Raw genomic sequence first — 19,913 nt, forward strand, 5'->3', positions numbered from 1 at the left:
AGATTTTCTGAGGTTAAAAGGAATGTTCTTTGTTTTTAAACAAAGCCAGGGAGGTCAGCCAGGATCCCCGAGGCTTTCTTTCTCTCGTCACGCTGTCAGCCCATTAAAGGGATAAAACACACTAGTGCGTTCTGTCCTCTAAGGGTTGGGAAGGGGAGCGCTGGGGCAGACAGAATGAACATTTGCTGCACACTTTACTAGGCGCCAGACCCTACATCTCCCGTGACCCTTCGAATAGCCCAAGAATGGCTGGAGAGCAATCGGTGAATATGACAATATGAAAGTCTCTTCCGCAAGTTAAATAACTCGTCCAAAGTCACACAGGCGGCAACAATAAAGATGTCGTCGTAGTTAATGTTTACCACACGCTAAACACTTTACATGCACGCTGTTATTTCATCCCCAAAGCAACAAATGAAGAGACTGAAACACTGAGGGATTAAGTAACTGGTCTGCTTTCACGGAACTGGCAAAATGGTGAAAGCAGAATTATTCATTTGTTCATAAGTATTTATTGGGGACCTATTATGCGCCCATATTGCCCTGGAAGTGGGAGGAGATACGGAGTGAAGATCCCACAGACAGTAAGTTATTTTAGATTCTTATAGTGCTTACCCTACGGCAGGTGGGAGCTACTGAAGTCTCCTAGGGGCAATGAAATCCAGGATGGAGCCAAGAATACGCAGGAGTCAAATCCAAGATGGTCATCAGAGGGAAACTAGGAGAAAACGATGTTTTGGAAACGGGGGAAAGAGTAGGTCCTTCAGAGGCATATCAAAAGCAGCAGAGAGATGCTGCAACATCCTATGGAGAAGGTCCATTGGACTCAGCAGTACAGAACTCAGCAGTACAGAAGCCATCTGTTCTCATTTGCTAGCTGCTGGAATGCAATATACCAGAAATAGAATGGCTTTTAAAAGGAGAATTTAATAAGCTGCTAGTTTACAGTTCTAAGGCTGTGAAAATGGTCCAATTAAAGCAAGTTTATAGAAATGTCCAAATTAAGACACTAATAAGAGGATTACCTACACTCAAGAAAGCCTGATGAAGTTCAGGGTTTCTCTTGCAACTGGAAAGGCACATGGGAAACATGGCGACCTTTGCTAGCTTTCTCTCCAGGCTTCTTGTTTCATGAAGCTCCCTGTTCTAGTTTGCTAGCTGCAGGAATGCAATATACCAGAAACGGAATGGCTTTTTAAAAGGGGAATTTAATAAGTTGCTGGTTTACAGTTCTAAGGCTGAGAAAATGTCCCAATTAAAACAAGTCTATAGCAATGTCCAATCATAGGCATCCAGGGAAAGATACCTTGGTTCAAGAAGGCCAATGAAGTTCAGGGTTTCTCTCTCAAGTGAGAAGGCACATGGTGAACACAGTCAGGGCTTCTCTCTCAGCTGGAAGGGCACATGGCGAATACGGCATCATCTGCTAGTTTACTCTCCTGGCTTCTGGTTTCATGAAGCTCCCCAGGAGGCATTTTCCTTCTTCATCTCCAAAGGTCGCTGGCTGGTGGACTCTCTGCTCCGTGGTGCTGCAGCATTCTCTGCTCTCTCTGAGTCTCTTATTCTCCAAAATATTTCCTCTTTTATAGGACTCCAATAAACCAATCAAGACCCACCCAAATAGGTGGAGACATGTTGTCCCTTAATCCAGTTTAACAACCACTCGACTAAATCACATCATCCAGGGAGATGATCTCATTACAGTTTCAAACACACAGTATTGAATAGGGATTATTCTACCTTTATGAAATGGGATTTATATTAAAACGTGGCTTATCTTAGGGGGCATACTTCCTTTCAAACCAGCACACTCCCCCAGCAGCATTTTCCTTCTTCATCTTCAAAGATCTCTGGCTGTGTGGTCTTTTGTGGTTCTCCAGACTCTCTCCAAAATGTTTCCCTTTTTAAAGGATTTCAGTAAACTAATCAAGATCCACCTGGAATGGGTGGAGTCATATCTTCCTCTAATCAAAGGTTAATACCCACAATTGGGCACGTCACGTCTCCGTGGAGATAATCTAATCAAGTTTCCAACCTAAGGTGTTAAATAGGAATCAAAAGAAATGGCTGCCTCCATGAGATGGATCAGGATTAAAACATGGCTTTTCTAGGGTACGAAATTCTTTCAAACCAGCAAACCATCTTCTTGGTCATACCTCTTCCCTACTGGGACGGCAGCTCCATCCATCCAGGATCCACCCTCTCCTTCACTCTCTTCCTTCAGTCCATCACCTGAAACAGCTTTCAAATAATTTTCCCACTGCCCTGCCTGCCTGCAGTCCCTTTTCCCTGAAGTGTGGTCCCTGGACCAGCATAAGAAAAACCTGTGAGCTCATCAGAAATGTGAACATGAGTCCCCATCCCAAACCACTGACTTAGAATTTCAGGAGATGGGGCCCAGGAAGCTATGTTTAACAAGTCCAAAGTTGCAGAACCACTGCCCTTCTTCATCACACCATCCTCGATGATGTTTCTGAAACTCAAATGCGGTTGTGACCCTCTCCTTCCTAAAACCTTCCAGAGCATTCCCGCTACCCTCTTGATTAAGACCAAAGTCACCCTACCAGGTTCTCTGCACCCTGCTTCTGCTGATCTTGCAGGCCTCATCCCTCCACTATAGTTTCCCTATGCCCTGTGAACTTTTCCATCTACTGTGTCCTTTCTGCTCAAAACACTGTTGATCCATCCTCCTTGCTTCCCAGGTCTGCTGGCCACCATGTCCACCTGGGCTGTGTTTATCTTCAATGTCAAGGGCAAGGTATTCTCTAAGTCATTCAAAGAGCTGGAGGGAGGAAAACATCTGGGACAGCCTTGCCACCATCTACAGGGTGCTGGATGAGCTCATGGACTTTGGTTTCCCATGGACCACGAAGCAAGAACCTGCAGGAGTACATCACCCAGGAGAGCAAAAAGCTGGAGACCAGCAAGTCTCGGGTACTACCCTCTGTCACCAGTGCTGTCCTGGCACTTGGAGGGCCTCAAGTACAAGAAGAATGCGGTCCTCATTGATGTCACAGAGTTAGCTGACTTCCTGGTCAATGCCAATGACATTATCCTGCTAAGTGAGATCCTGGATACATCAAGCTCAAGGTCTTCTGTTGGGAATGCAGGAGCTGTGGCTGGGGCTCAACTACTGCATGCTTTTGGGGCTCACTGGCCTAATCAGAGAGCAAGAACAAGTCCATGGAGCTGGAGGACATGAAGTTCCACCAGAGTGTGCAGCTCTGGTGCTTGGACAACGACAGAACCTTCTCAATCATTCCACCCCACAGTGACTTTGAGCTCATGTCCTACCACCTCAGCACCCAGGTCAAGCCCCAGATATGGATCGAGTCCATCATAGAGAAGTTCTCCCACAGCCATAAGGAGATCGTGGTCAAGGCCAAGGGGCAATGTAAGAAGCAATCGGTGTGGCGGCATGGGAGGTATCTCCAAGGGATGAGTCGGCATTGGCACCATGGGATCAACAATTCCATCCTGACCAAAAGGTGGAAAAGACATATAACTAATAAAGTATCAGTGGCTCAGAGTTCAAATGCAGCCAAGAGGCTACCCTGGGGATTGCTCTTACACAAACTTCAGTTAGACAATTGCAATCTATCACAAGCTTCACTAAGACAATTGCTACCTATCATAACTTGCCAAACCCCAACTAAAACCATTCCAGCCAATCCTAAAGAACACTTATGACAATATATAAGATTCTACAGAGATGGAATGATTTCTAAATGTTTTGTTTGTTAATTTTTTTTAATTAATAAAAAAAGTTAAAAAAAAAAAAAAAAAAGATTCTACAGAGGTTCTATGCACTACTGCAACTTTCCAAAAATTTACAACCTCCAGATGGGTCCCTGAACCAGATAAGACCTGAAACCTAGAGGGTCCATGCTCTCCAGAATATCAGCTAGTTCCAGCTCCCTATTCCATATTATTGACACCCCTTCCAACATAAAAAAAAATAGAATGGCCATAGCTCAAAGATGATGATGGAGTTATACAGAGAAGGTAGGGTTTAGCAAACAAATATGATTGCTGAATGATTACACTGATATTTCTTCTAGTTTCTAGTATCTTAGAGCAAGTAGAAGTAAAAACCTAAAACTGTGGAATTGTAACCCATAGCAAACTCTGAAATCTGTTCTACAACCAATTGTTGTATGGTGCTTTGAAATGTATTGCTTTTTCATATATGGCATTTTTCACATAAAAGAAAAAAAAAGGTTGATTGTGATGAAATGTTTTTTCCTTCTGGCCTCCTATATTCTGGAGCAGCTAGAAGGAAAAATCTGAATGACAGTATGGTGCCCATGACAAACTGTGGGATCTGTCCTGTCACCACTTGTTGATGAATGCATTGAAAACTATTGCTTTCCTCTTTCTTTGCTTCATATATTTATTATATTATACAATCAAAAAAGTTAAAAAAAATAAAAAATAAAAATTTAATTTAATTTCAAAAGAAGTAGTTGATGGTAACAGTGTGAAGATGTCCTGCCCATTCTCCGTGATGCTGACTCACCACATTTCAAGACCAGCATGCACAGTGCCAATATGTGCCTGAGAAACACGTCATGGTTTGGAGTATTAAATCCTTCCTGGGTGGTAAACAGTGCCTGATGTGAGCCCACTTGGGCTCCCCCAGCTTGGAGAAGTAGAAGGTGGAGGGCTGGCCCCCATGGGGTCAAGTTCAAGATCCCCTATGTTCTTGTTCCCTAACTACCAGAATGCAATATACCAGAAATGGAATGGCTTTTAAAAGGGGGAATTTAATAAGTTGCTAGTTTACATGTTCTAAGACCATGAAAATGTCCCAATTAAAGCAAGTCTATGGAAATGTCCAAATTAAGGCACCAACAGTAGGTTACTGTGCTGGTTTGAAAGGAAGTATGCCCCCTAAGAAAAGCCATGTTTTGATATAAATCCCATTTCTTAAAGGTAGAATACTCCCTATTCAACACTGTATATTTGAAACTGTAATGAGATCATCGCCTTAGGTGATGTGATTTAGTCAAGAATGGTTGTTTAACTGGATTAGGGGACGACATGTCTCCACCCATTTGAGTGGGTCTTGATTGGTTTATTGGAGTCCTATAAAAGAGGAAACATTTTGGAGATTCAGAGAGATTCAGAGAGAGAAGAGAATGCTGCAACACTACAAAGCAGAGAGTCCACCAGCCAGCGACCTTTGGAGATGAAGAAGGAAGATGCCTCCTGGGGAGCTTCATGAAATAGGAAGCCAGGAAAGAAAGCTAGCAGATGACGCTGTGTTCGCCATGTGCCCTTCCAGCTGAGAGAGAAGCCCTGACTGTGTTCACCATGTGCCTTCTCACTTGAAAGAGAAACCCTGAACTTCATTGGCCTTCTTGAACCAAGGTATCTTTCCCTAGATGCCTTTGATTGGACATTTCTTTAGACGTATTTTAATTGGGACATTTTCTTGGCCTTAGAACTGTAAACTTGCAACTCATTAAATTCTCCCTTTTAAAAGCCATTCCGTTTCTGGTATATTGCATTCCAGCAGCTAGCAAACTAGAACAGTTACCTTCACTCAAGAAAGGTTGATAAAGTTCAGAGTTTCTCTCTGAACTGGAAAGGCACCTGGTGAACCTGGCGACATCTGCTAGCTTTCTCTCTCCAGGCTTCTTGCTTCATGAAGCTCCCCCAGCAGCATTTTCCTTCTTCATCTCCAAAGGTCACTGGCTGGTGGACTCTCTGCTTCTCGTGGCTATGTCCTTCTCAAGCTTTTTCCAAAATGTTTCCTTTTTTTCAATTAAATTATTTTTTTATTCAACATAAAAACACAAACATTCTTACCATATGATCATTTTATTCTTGTTACATAATCAATAACTCACAATATCATCACATCGTTGTATATTTATCATCATGATCATTTCTTAGAACATTTGCATCAATTCAGAAAAAGAAATTAAAAAAAAACAGAAAAAAAATGCTTCGTCTTTTAAAGGATTTCAGTAAACTAAAATCAAAACCCACCTGGAATGAGTGGAATCACACCTCCCTCTAATTAATACCCACACTTGGGTGAGTCACATCTCCCTGGAGATAACCTAATCAAGTTTCCAACCTATAGTACTGAATAGGGATTAGAAGAAACGGTTGCTCTTGCAAGATTGAATCAGGATTCAAACACGGCTTTTCTAGGGCACACAAATCCTTTCAAACTGGCACACCCTCTTTCGCCATCTCCGGGATCTGCTACATGAAGATCATTGAGAAAAGTGACCACCAGGCCCTGCCCTGGGTGGGCTACATCACCTACAACCTCAGGCCACCTACAAGGAGGAGAGATGGAGCTTGAGTGAGGGAGAGTGGTGGGGCCCCCCTCTCTCCAGGCCCTGGCTGGAAAACATTGAGTTGGGCAGGGTGGGTGGGGTGGCAAGGTCAGTGAGGACAGGCGCCTCCCTAAGTTGGCAGTTTTTTTATCCTAGTACCACCCCCTCCTGGCCTCCTCCTCTACCCACAGGCTGGCAGAGATGTTCTCCCTATGCCCCTTACTCTCGAGGTGACCCCAGGTTTTGTATGAAGAAATAGGGGAGGGGCTCGAAGACCCCCCTTATCAGTGTCTTCTTTTGGTGACAGGTCTTAGGGGATGTTGGGGACCCCGCCTCCATCAGCTGCTAAAACCAGACGCCCCCTGGCCCATTCCTCTGAATGCTGGTATATCATTAAAAAGAGGAATCAAAAAAAAACAAACAAACATTGCTGACCCACGACACCATCCACCAACAGTGCTGTCCACCAGCCTGACATGCCTTCACCCTGCCTTCCTGGCTCACCTTCTATTTTTCTCTGCCCTCAAGACAAGGTTCCAAAGGGAACTAGAATTGCCTGTCAAAAGCCTCCTTCTTTATGGAAATCAGTTCTCTTAACTATTTAGATCACACCTTAAGGAATGGGAGTGCACTGATTCTGTTGACCAAATGAATCCTCATAACTAACATAAATACATGGCATGTAACAGTGACGCAGTCATTATTTGATGAATTGCTGAATAAAGAGCCATTTTATTGGTGCAGTAGGCATCAAAAGGAAATAAGTAGGGAAGTGGAAAAAAAGTTTTTGGACAACCTTTCAAGAAGCTTAACTGAAGAAAAGGAAAGAGACAATAAAAGAAGGCTACATCAAATGAAGTACAGGTTTTTATTTGGCTTGATCGGCTTGATTTGCTCCAGGCTGGTCTGGATTTTAAAGATAGTAGAGATGATCTCTTTACATGCTGTTGGTGGGAGAATTGAAGACATGGAAGAGAGGGTTTGATGTGGCCAGATGGAGCCTCCTTGAGGGCAGTGTCTCTCTTTGTCCGTCCATGTCAAGCAGGTTGCCTGGAACTCTGGAGTGGTATGAAACTGGACTGAAGTGAAAGGGGACAGATTCCTGAGGTGAATGTGAAGGAAGTGCCATGAAGGAAAGGAAAGATATTCTTTCCACCATGATGGCATGATGGCATGATGGGTGGGAGAGAGGGAGGCAAAGGAGGAAAGGAAAGGCAAAAAATGAGGAACTCTCAAGAGTCTGGAGATCAGGCTGGAGATAAGCCCATTCATTGTAGTCAGTTTGATGAGTAGGAAAGCGGAGGGGAGGGGAAGGAAGGGGAGGGGAGGGGAGGGAGTAGAGATTGTGATGGGAGGAGAGAAAGGGATCTTACCTTAATACTTCAAACTGTACTATGTCCTTGTGCCTAAGGCCTGAACTCAAAGCTTCTAGAAATGCTATATTTGACATTTGGTTTTAAATATTGGGGAAGGGGGAAGGGGAAGGGAGAAGGGTCTCAGTCCCTAGATTAAAAACTTTGCTGTATCCTTAGGATAGGATAGCACCACAGACTGTATTCCAACTCCCAAAGCCCTCCCTTCCCCCTCCCCCACCCCAGCCTCAGCTCTTACATTTTCCCAGGGAACTTTGCCACCTAGTTCTGCATCTACCTGGCGTTTCCAGAATGGATGGATGGGCCAGGCTTTTTCTCATCTCCAGGCCTTTGCATTCACTTTTTTCCTTTTTTGAAAGATGAAGAAAATTTTGCATTCATTCTTACCTGTCCCTGAAAAAGCATTTCTTCCTGTCTCAATCCCAACGTGGCTGTCCTCAGAACTGCTTCCACAAACTGTACTCCTTGGTCTTTAGGTCACAGCTTAAGTTTTTGTCCTCTCGGTAGTGTCCTGTGGCTGCAAAGGAGAGCCAGGTGTCTTTCTGTAGGTGCTCATGGCACTCTGCTGTCACAGGACGTGACATGTGTGTGGAAATAACCTGTTTCATTCTCTTTCTCCCTTGCTACATGTTAAACTCCTAAAAGACAAGAGCTTGCTTTTCTTAATCATTATTGTATCCTGAAGGTCAGAGTGTAGGAGTGAATGAATGGATTTTGCCATATGTTTTCAGTCTCTTTCCAGGTTATTATCTGTCTTCTCCACCCCATTCAACCCTATGCTCTGTGCTCAACCCAGGCCCATTTCGTTCCCCTTCTGATGTCCACCTCATTCATTGCGGACAGTCTATCAGTCAGGCTCTCTAGATTACAAGGGTCAGAAGAGCAGCTCAGATGGGCACATACACACACAGAGGTATATGTTCATTCATGTAATTGCGAAAGTCCAGCGACTGGACCTACAGACTTGAAAACAGCTTCAGAATTCTCTCCGTATCTTCATCTCAGTCTGGTTGCACCCACCTGGGGCTAAGCTGGCTATTAGCAGCCCTGGGAGCACAGAAGCTCCTCAAGGAAAGAAAGCCCCTCCTGTCCCTTTGGCAAAGACTTCAGGTAGGATTCGGACTGGTTAGTCGCAGAGGCCCAGTGATCAGCTTGGCTCTCAGGCCACTTCTGTGGTAGATGAGATGGGCCCACCAGGCCCAGGAGAGACGATTTCCAAAAGGGAAAGATGTTCATGCAAAAAAGGAACAGATGTTTCCTAGCTTGACTCATTAGGCAATTGTGGTACTAAACACAGAACTGCATGGGAGAGTCCCAGATGTTTTTAAAGACCTGACTGGTTTTCAGAATCACTTGGGGAGGATCATTTTACAAAATGGAAATTCTCAAAGTTCATACCAGAGTTACTAAACCAGAATTCCCAGAGGGAGGGGCCTAGGATCCCATCGTTTTTTAAAGTTCCACAAATGAGAGGGTTGAACAAGTAGTTTTAGGAACTGATGCTAAAGTTGAAGGTCTGTGGCTCCTGAAGTTTCATTCCAGCTGTGCTGCCCACTAGCCGTGTGACCTAAAGTAAATAACCTAGCCTCTCTGAGACTGATTTCATTGAATTGCAGGGGTGGGAGAAGGTGGGATTCATACCTCCCAGCCAGAGCTTTTGAGAGAATTAAATGAGAAATGCTCCAGCACATGTTCAATAAATAAGAATGTCATTTCCCTCTTGCCCTCATTCACCCTTCATTTCCAATCCAGCATCAAGTCCTTTAGATTTTACCCCCTAAATATTTCCGGCTTCTTCTGCACATCTCCTTGCTCACTGCTGCTATCCTCCCCCTGCCCACTGTCCTCTTTGCCTGGGTCTCTTCCGTAGTTTTCTCTGTAGTAGGTTTTCCCAGCCTCTAATCTGGGCTCCTTGAAGGCAGAGCAGTGGTCTTCAAAAATGACTGATCATTTCATTCGTCCACTTAAAAGAATGTACAGCTTCTTCTTGCTCTGAGGATAAGGTCCTAATGTCTTAGTACCAGTCCCTGATCTGTCCACTGCTTACCTGTCTGGCCTGGCCTCCTGCTCTATCAGCTCCCTTTCATCTAGGCTGTCACCTTATTGAAGCAATTTGCATCTTCTCTGAAAGGCGGGTGTGCTCTACCCCTCTCCCCTCCCCTGATTGGTTTTCATTCGTTGCCCTCCTGCTTCTGTTTGAATGGTGCCTCTCGTGGGAGTCCTCCCGCTGCTCCCCCGGTGCTCCTTTTCCATGCTTAGCTCCTTTACAACAGCTGCAGCAGGCTCACCATTCACCCAGCTGGTCTCGGCTTGGTTTTATCTCACAAGGCCCCTATGAAGTGTTTACTTAAAGCTCTTAAATCCTCAGTTTGCACATCCAGGGATTGAGATTTAGAGTTGTCACGTAACTTACCCAGGGTCATATCAGCAAGGAGGTGTCAGGGCAGGGAGTGAAGCCTATCTACATTTTTCTGCTTCCGTTTCACTGGGCTTCTCGGCTTCCTGCAGTTCACCACGCCATACTGAAATGGCCTGTTTCCTCTCCTAACTTCCCCATTGGATTTTTCTTTTTATTGCAAGAAAACATCCTAGCTTTTAAAATATTCTTATTGAGAAATCTTCACACACATATAGTTCATACATGGTGTCCAATCATTGGTTCACAATCTCATCACATAGTTGTGTATGCATCACTATGATCATTTTTAGAATATTTCCATCACTCCAGAAAAAGAAATAAAGAAGAAAAAAGAAAAAACTCATACATCCCATATCCCTTACCCCTCCCTCTAATTAAACACCAGTATTTCAACCTATGCAATTTTTTACCCTTTATCCCTGATAATTTATTTTTTAACCTATTTTTTTACTCATTTATCCATATCCTGGATAAAGGGAGCATCAGACACAAGGTTTTCACAATCACACAGTCACACTGTACAAGCTATATCATTATACAAATGTCTTTTAGAATCAAGGCTGCTGGAACACAGCCCAACAGTTTCAGGCACTTACCTCCAGCCACTCCAATACACCATAAACTAAAAAGGGATATCTCTATAATGCATAAGAATAACCTCCAGGATAACCTCTTGACTCTATTTGAAATCTCTCAGACACTGACACTTGATTTTGTCTCATTTCTCTCTTGCCCCTTTTGGTCAAGAAAGCTTTCTCAATCCCATGATGCTGGGTCTGGCTCAGCCCAAGAGTTCTGTCCCACATTGCCAGGGAGAGCTACACCCCTGGGAGTCGTGTCCCATGTAGGGGGAGGGCAGTGAGTTCACCTGCGAGTTGAAGAGAGAGGCCACATCTGAGCAACAAAGGAGGTTCTCTGGGAGTGCTCCTAGGCATAATTATAAGTGGGCTTAGTATCTCCTTTGCAGGAATAAGTCTCACAGGGGTGAGCCCCAAGATCAAGGGTTCAGCCTATTGATTTTGTTGTCCCCACTGCGTGCAAGAACATCAGCAACTCCTGAAATGGGGAAGTTGAATATTTCCTCCTTTCTCCCCCATTCTCCAAAGGGACTTTGCAAATACTTTGTCATTCACTGCCCAAATTACTCTGGGTTATCCCAAGGCATCACATTAACCTGCACAAACAAACAAGATCTCATGCCCTAGTCAAGCGTCCATATACTTATGGACTAAACTAAACTGACCACACAATTAAATTAGATAATGCACTGCCCCAAATATACATTTTATATCAAAAAACATCTCTTCCTCTGGTCTCACACAGAAGTTGAAGTTTTAAAATATGGACCATATCATCCCTGTATTCTGATTTACCTTCTTCTTATCCAGGTCAGCTTCATTCATATCTCTAGTCAAAACCTGATCACTTTTTCAACTTTTTAAACAGTTCCTGTATTCTGCACTGGAATTTGAGATGCTTTCATCTATGTTTTAATATCTCTAGTGCTTAGTCCGGACTGGGCACATAGAAGGGACTCAATGAATGTTGTTGAATAAATGCAGTCACTGTGCTGACAGTCATGGTCAGAAAAGAGATTGGCTATAAGTTTACATTCAGATGAGTCTGTATCTGCTGTGCTGCATGAGGCTATGGCATAGAATACCAGGTGCAAAGATGGACACAAGCTTAGTCTAAACCTTCTAGACGAAACCCCTAGAGAATAAAGAAGAAACAGTCTTCCTGAGGTTCTCCACTTGCTTTCTGCTGAATTAGTTAAAGATCTCAGGTCTTCTGAGATACAGAATTTGTTTCAACACCATACATGAATCCAGGACAATCTCCTAAACCAGGGACAATCTGCAATTGTAATTGACCTTTCAACCTGCCCTAGTTCTGAAGTCCATCCCAGGTCTTATCCTGATTCCCAGACTGCCCCAGTCAACAACTATTTAGCTTGTCCACAAAGCAGACAACAGTTTCTACAGTGCCCTGGGGGAGATTATAGTCTAATAAAGAAGGGTGACATTGAGCATGTATTTACACACCTAATTAACTAAATAAATTCAAAGGTGTAAAGTTGTGGGATGAGGAAGTTCAAAGTATTGTGGGGGCATCTGACAGCCTAGGAGTTGGGGAAGAGCTACAATCAAGACCTGAAGGATGGGCATGAATTAGGCAAGCCAAGCATGCTGGAACCCTACTATAGGAGAAAATAACACAAGCTCAGAGAACCAAGACCAAAACATCACGGAACGAGCAGAAAGAACGAGGGGTAGGTGGCAGGACAAATCACCCAAGGCCCTCATGAAGGGGTACAGTCTCTGCAGTGGAAAAGGCTGTGCCACTCCCACCATGTCTGCCTGGCTGCTCCAGTCGCACAGTGCCATCATGGTGACACCACCTCAATAGACTGCGGTGAAGAGACTGAGTGCTAGGACCCTGAATTTCCTACACTGTCAATATATCCCTTCAGGCCTCAGTCTCCTTGTCTGTAACATGGGTCAGTAAACACAGACCATCAAATTGCCAACCTTGAGGTCTTTCCAATGGGCACATAATAACGGTAATGAAAAATAATAACAACACTAACACATTGTTTTCTATGGGCTGAGTACTATGCAAAGCACTTCACATGCATTTCCCATCGAATCTTCCTGACAACCAGTTAAAGAGAGGATATGATTATGCCCATATGTTATGGGTTGAATTGTGACCCCCCCAAAAGATGTGCTCTAGCCTTTAACCCCAACCCCACACCCCATCCTGTAAATGTGACTGTATTTGGAAAAAGGGTCTTTGAAAATATTGTTAGTTAAGACTAAGCCAATCTGGATTAGGCTGAGCCCTAATCAAGTATGGCTGGTGTCCTTATAAGAAAGAGAGAACTGGATATGAATAAACACACAGAAAGGGCGAAGGCCATGTGATATGCCAAGTGAAGTCAAGAGTGAAACCCAAGGATTGTTAGCAAGTCATGAAAATCTAGGAAGAGGCAGAGAAGGGGTGTCCCCCACAGATTTCGGACTTCTAGCCTCCAAAACTGTGAGACAATCACTTTCTGTTGTTTTAAGCCATCGGGTTTGTGGTCGTTTGTCACGGCAGTCTTAGCCAACTAAGAGACCATTGGCAAATGAGAGGAAAGACTGCAGATGAATTAAATAAATTGCCCAAGGACACCCCCCCGCCCCCTCCCCCCATAGCGTAGAAGCAGCAGAGGAGGAATTCACACCTAGGGCCGCTGGGACCCCTCGGCCTGACCCCCACCTGCATGCCGGGTCTTAGGGCCTCGACAACCCTAACGGTTGTGCCAGTGTAAGGCTTTGACGGCCATTTCTGCTGCTTTGGACTGTCACAAGGTGCCCAGTGTGACCCTGCAGAGGTACCGGGTGAAGCCCCGCAGATTCATTCCCTGCACTGTGGGCGCCTCCCCAAGGTCAGTGAGTGCCTCTCCGAGGTCCGCGGGCCCCGCAGCGTGAGGAACCGAGAGAGGCCGGCGCGGAAGGAGGGCCTGGGCGCGGAAGGAAGGGCCTGGGCGGAAGGGGATCCTGGGGGCGGAAGGGGATCCTGGGGGCGGAAGGGGATCCTGGGCGGAAGGGGATCCTGGGGGCGGAAGGGGATCCTGGGGGCGGAAGGGGATCCTGGGCGGAAGGGGATCCTGGGGGCGGAAGGGGATCCTGGGGGCGGAAGGGGATCCTGGGCGGAAGGGGATCCTGGGCGCGGCGGCGCCATCACTGCGGGCCGGAAGGCAGCGGGAAGTTGGGCCTCCAGGCTCCTCCCTCTCCTCCTACTTCGCTAGTGGTGGGCAGTTCCCTCACAGATCTCTCTCCCAGCCCGGGGACTGCTGCCTTTTCCACAATAAATGTGAGGAATGGTCAGGGGCCGCCTCCCGCGCTGGCCTGTGGGGGTGACCCGCAGGCCCCTGCCGCGGGCCTCTGCTCAGAACCTGCTCTCTGATGTCGTCTCCATCTGCGACCAGCGAGGTGGGAGGACGAGGAGTTTTAACACACGGAACCCGGAGACCAGAGCAGTGGGAACTGCCAAGGGCCCGGCACGTTGCAAATGGAAAGGCCCCGATAGCTGGTGAGGTGACCACCTCGTTTTGCAGATGAAGTGGCCGAGGCCGCGGTGGGGAGGCCTGTACCGGGATATCCCGCAGCCAGCTGCCGCACAAACTCGGGCGGCCTTCCGTGCATGTTTAGCGAGGCCTGTGGCGTGAAGGCCGCTCACAGCATCCTTTCTGCTTCTTTGGATAACAGAGGCTGATCTCCTTTCGGAACTTCCTCTTACCCAACGTGAGCGGTCCAGGTAGGCCCACGGCAGGGACCTGCCCTCCTCTCCCCATGGAGAGTCCCAGGGAGACGGAGCAGCCTCTTTCTCCCAAGACCTCGAATCTGAACTGGAGTGACCCAAGGGCAGAGAGCATAATGGCGTAATCACAGTCTTTCTGGAGAGGCCCTGGAGAGACCGTGTTGTCTGGCTCTCTAGACTCGTGGCATTGCCTGTGTCACACCTGAATTCACCCTGCTTTCTAGCCCTCCATCAGTTCTGGAAATCTCCAAGGTCCTTCCATCAAATTCCTTTTAAACCTAAATTAGCCACTAAGACTCCCTATTTCTTGCAACTAAAAAGATCTGAATAATGGAACATTCAGGCTTTCTCCACAATACCATGCTACTTTGCTTTGCAGCAAGACAACAACAGCTTAAAGAAAAAAAAAAAAAGCCAAGAGACAGGAACACTGAAAGTCATAACAAGGTCCAAATATGATCAAACCCTGGCAATAAACATCTTCTGAGGCATGTCTCCTCGTCTCATCAGCTGCATATTTTGGTTCTCTGATTATCTACATTTAAAGACAATTTGTACTGAAATTCAGCTCCACGGGCTCAGTGGACAGCAGGCAGGCTGCACCCTGTAGCATCTCCACACTCATTGTCTAAAAGTGAGTCCTCATCTCAAACCCAAATAAATTCTGCACAGTTCCAACACACTTCTTTGATGTTTTAAACACCATTTAAGAAGTTATTATTTTGTGATAGGTATTGTGCCAAAGGTTTTACATATACCATTTAATCATCTCAACAATCTTGTAGATAATTCACCATTATCTCTGTCACATTCATGAGAAAACTGGGACTTAGGATGGGGTGGAGGTGGGGGGGGAGTGTCTGAAGTGAACTGCCAGGATTATGCAGCTAAGAGGTGGTGGACCTGAGACATAGCCCCTTCGGTCCACTCCAGAGGCCTCGGTCTCCAATTCTAGGCTAAATGGGGAGCTAACGCTTCAGCTGTGCAGAGTTTCTATTTGGGATGATGGAAAAGTTTTAATGCTAGAAGGTGATGGCAGCGCAACATTACGAACGTAATTAACAGCACTGAAATATATGTATATATATCTGAATGTGCTTTAAAGGGGAAATTTACTGGAATAAAAAAATCCGTAGGACTGTACGACACAAATGGTGAACCCTAAAATAAACTATGGAGTATGGTTAATAGCACAGTTATGTAGAGGTTCTTACACCCTTTGCAACAAATGTACCACACTTATGCAAGGTGTTAATAAAATAATAAGATGGTATAAGGAAGTTGTATTTTATGTATTTTATGCATGATTGTTCTGTAATGCTATACCTTTTTTAGTAAAAAATTTAAAAAGAAATAATCAGGTGTCAGTCTCCCAGGCAAACCAGTATGAATCTTCACTCCAATTACCATCTACATGTCACAGATGAGGAAATTTAAACACAGGGAAATTAAGATCTCAGAGCAAGTAAGTGACAGAGTTGGTGCTGGGACCCTGAAGGAAATAACAGGGGGACATACCCAACATGCCCATTCGTGATTTCTCTGACAGAGCTACATTCTTTCAATCTTACAAAACCCCAATGAGAACGCACTTATAACAGGAAGCCCCTCATCAATTGTGCACCCTCTAAGTTTCTACTCATCCTGGACTGCTCTTTATTAATTTTTTTCTCGATTAGAAGCCGTCTGTGTCTCTTCATTTGTGTGTGTGTGTGTGTGTGTGTGTGTGTGTGTGTGTGAATGGGGGGGGTGGTTGGGGGCCATCCTTGCTTTGCACAGAGCACTGCAAGGGGCCCACTGGCGTGGACGCCATGCTGATTTGCACACAGTTCCGTCAGCACAGGGTGTGCAAAGGGGAGACTGTCAGTGTTCCTTGTTTCTGCCACAATGGGGAAGCCCCTTGGGGACTGGATGCAAGATAGACCAGCCCATGGTGGCTGAATTGGGGCATGGGTACAGATGCACCCCCAAACCCTGGTGGGACCTGCACACAAGGGCAGAGGTGCATGAGGGCGGGCAGCCATGGACTCGGATCACTTGAGGCCAGTTTTCTTTCTCAGGCCCCTGTGGACTGTACCGAAAACCACTCCCAAGCACGCTTCCTGCCCTTTTCTTACACAGCTCTCTTCTTGCCACCACTGCCCCCTTTCCTCTTGCCTCCTTCCTCCCAGACACAAATGACCAGGCTGAGGGGCAGGTCAGGGGAGTGTGTGTATGTGTTTGCACACGCACGCATCTCTGAGCTAACAGCCCCCTCTTCCCTCCCCACCTCAAGCACGCTCCCATTCAACCCTTCTTTAGTCTGTGCTCCTAGGGGCAAGGTGATTAGCGTGCCCCCAAAAGCTGACCGAAACTCTCACCCTTACTCAGATATTCTCTCAGCCACACACCCTTCCTATTTTTTTTCGCTAGAAGTCCTTAGTAAAAAGTTCCTCATTGCTAGCACTGCCCATGCCTTCCTCTTTCTTTAGTTTCATTATGCCCCTTCACTTTTTCTGATGAAAATATTAACGTGTCATCACTTCATGAGTTTTTTGCTCTGTGCCAAGAAGTGTGCCAAACACTTTGCACACATTATCTCATTCTTTGCACGCTCCTCATCCTACAGTGGTCTAGAGCAGCTGTGTAGCTTGCCCAAGGACACGCAGTTAGGTGAAGGTGGAAGGTGAATTTGAGGCTTGTCCATCAGTTTTCAGAGCACTTTTCCTTAGGCCAGGTCTGTGAACGGACCCTTGGGATTATTATTCCTACAAGTTACTTCCTCGCTGAGCTTCCTGAAAACCCTATAAGACCATTAGGAATAGTCTGTCATTTTCTTTAAGAAATTAAGCCAGACTCCTCTTATTTCCCTTCTCCTCCAAAGTCTTTGAGAGGGTGAGGTGGGGTCAGGTGGGGTTGTGCTAAAAGGGAACCCATGAGCTGCCTGTGGATCTTTGATCAAAGATTCCCATGGAGTCTGTTTTTCTCAGCAGCTGCTTTGGGCCTCTGGATATAGTGCTTATGCCCTAAAATGCAAACTACTTGAAATTTCAAAAGGCTCCTCCTTGGCAGGTTTCCACTAAACTCGATTCAGCATGCTCAGGGTGCGGAGGATAAGTTGTCATGTCCCCTCAAATCACTACCACACCTCAAGACAGCTTGGTTCAGGGGGCACATCTCCCGGTCTCGTGAGCAAGCCCCTTCTCTCCTGCCTCTGCAGCTGCTGCCCCCTTGGCCTATCTCCTTCCTCTCAACCCAGCTATTTGCCTGTTAGGCTGTCCTCAAGATCCAGCACTATAGCATCCAGGAAGGCATTTCCCCCAGCCCACCTCAGGATGATGTAGGGACCCCTCGCCTGAATCCTAAGGCAGTGCAGGATGGCTCATCCTCAGGGCAGGAGACTGGCTGTGTAAAGCAGATCCTTGAGCCTTGCTCCTAGTCTGGGATGTAGCCTGTGAAATTCACGTCATAAGTTCTATAGGTGCTTGTCAAGAGGCCCTACCTAGTATGAGTCTCCTGAAAGTGAGCCATCGGAGCATCTTCCTCATCTTCACAATTTTTATCATGTATTTTTTTTTTAATTAACACACATTTATGTGGTGCTTAAGGTGTCCCAAGCGCAGTGTGCATTACCCACTATCAACTCATACAATGGTCATAACAGCACTCTTTAATATTATCCCTATTTTGCAGATGAGGAAACTGAGGCTCAAAGAGGCTGAGAAACTGATCAAGTAAGTAGTAGTGCTGCTTCCAGTTGTCTGCTGCACTCTCCTACCTCTTTATATTTGTGGAATTCTTTCTGTAAATCATCTCACCTTTAAAATTTAAATATCAAATCTATGAGGGCAGGAATTTCCAGCTATTTCATCACTGCAGGATACCCAAAGGCTAGAACGGTGCCAGGAACAGAGTGGTGGGCAATACATATTTGTTGAATGAATGAATGAATGGATGCAAATGGAAGCATTTAATATGGGGTTGTGGTTATATATTTTTTTCTCATACTCATGAAAAGAAAATGACATTATTGCTATTAGTGTTAGTATACCACCTAAAGTTATGTCAAGTTTTCATGCTGGTATCAGAACCCTAGTTTGGAAAGCTCTGAGCTGCAGCATGCCTCTATCTTTGCACTGACCACACTGAATTGTAGTTGTCTCTTCCAGACTGCAAGCTCCCCAAGAGCAGGGAGTGGATGTATTCATCTTTGCATCCCTACACCTGGGACAAAGGTCAACTAGTGCATCCTTCATTCTTGCTTGAGGGAACTTGATTCTTCCTTCTTGATTTCAGGATTGACTGTTCTTTAAATCTCCTGTTATTTGAAAGGAGGCAACAAGATTAACTGGATGGTAAAAAGTATGAAGTGAAGGAGGCCTAGGCTAAAGCCTGCAACAAGTTTGACAAGTTTGGGCACCGGGAAACCTGAACTCTACTTCAGATAATTCTTCATGTCTGTTTCATTGACCATGTGGTCTTTCTCAGATTGTAAATTCCTTGCAGATAAATGTCATGTCCTTCATCATGTCTACACCTGTACCTTCGGAACTTACCTACTGCCTGGTATAGAGAAGATACTCAATAAAACACTGTGTTGAATGAATGAATGAGAGAGATTATAAAATAGGTTCTAATTAGAAAAGTATAGCATGACTTCTCTCTCATTTTCCTTTAGCTTTTCCATGGTCTCTTGCAGTTCTAATGTTTCCAAATAAAATAGATTTGCTTAAGGCAACTTAGTTGAAAAGGGGTCTTGGCATTGTATGAGAATAGTGTTTTATATAAGCTGGAAGAATAGTGATTAGCCACATAAAAGAAAAGGGACAGTGGGGATTGCCAAGGGACAGCCCCACCCCAAGCCCCACTTGTTGTTTGACTCTGGCCTCTTGGCCCTAAATCCCTGGAAAGAGTTCAGTGACCACCCTAGTGGACATAACCTCCAGCAAGCTATTCAAAGCATTAGTTCACCTTTGGATGAGATGCCAAGGAACACATCACAAGCTAATGGCAAGGAAGAAATCAATATTGATCAAACTTTGCTTCCTCAGGACATGGCAGCCTATCCTAAAGTGCACAGAGTTGTAGGCAGAAGTGGCTGGGAGCTGAGCTGTGAGGAAAGGGTGAAGAAACAGAATGCAGAAAGCACTGAGCCTCCTCCCTGTGCCTAATTTACCCTGTTACAGAGACTATCCTACTTGGTTGATGACAGAGCCAGGCCAAGGAGGGAAAAAAAAAGAAGGGTGAGTCACCCATCAAAGCAGTAGATGGATTAGATGGAGTATTAAGTGCTCTCTAACCCTGAGAATGGAGAGTTGTGTCCAAGAGCTTTCATCCGACAGCTTTGCAAATTGTTTTACATTTTAAAAAAAGTGTCAGCTTCTAATATATGAAAAGGTCTGCACAGAGTCAAGAGAGGGGAAAAAGGAGGACAGAGAGAACAAACAAGGAACAGATGTTTCATGAGTGTTTACTACCAGCCAGGCCAGATGTGTTTGTATGTATTATTCTAGATAAATTAAATCCACCTAGTGGGGT

General features: G+C 45.3%; 1 long non-coding RNA gene and 1 pseudogene across 1 annotated transcript; one reads left to right on the forward strand and one right to left on the reverse strand.

The window, feature by feature from the left end:
- The first annotated feature begins 2,716 nt into the window (after positions 1 to 2,716).
- On the forward strand, positions 2,717 to 6,322 carry LOC143686890 (AP-1 complex subunit mu-2 pseudogene; annotated as a pseudogene).
- Positions 6,323 to 7,145: 823 nt separating this feature from the next.
- Positions 7,146 to 13,614, reverse strand: LOC143686508 (uncharacterized). Its single transcript, XR_013177211.1, has 3 exons — positions 13,353 to 13,614; positions 8,057 to 8,186; positions 7,146 to 7,375 (listed from the first exon to the last, which is right to left on the reverse strand). It is a non-coding gene; the product is annotated as an uncharacterized LOC143686508 (long non-coding RNA).
- Between the last annotated feature and the right edge of the window lie 6,299 nt (positions 13,615 to 19,913).

The sequence above is a fragment of the Tamandua tetradactyla genome, chromosome 6 (assembly GCF_023851605.1).
Source record: "Tamandua tetradactyla isolate mTamTet1 chromosome 6, mTamTet1.pri, whole genome shotgun sequence".
Classification (NCBI taxonomy): domain Eukaryota; kingdom Metazoa; phylum Chordata; class Mammalia; order Pilosa; family Myrmecophagidae; genus Tamandua; species Tamandua tetradactyla.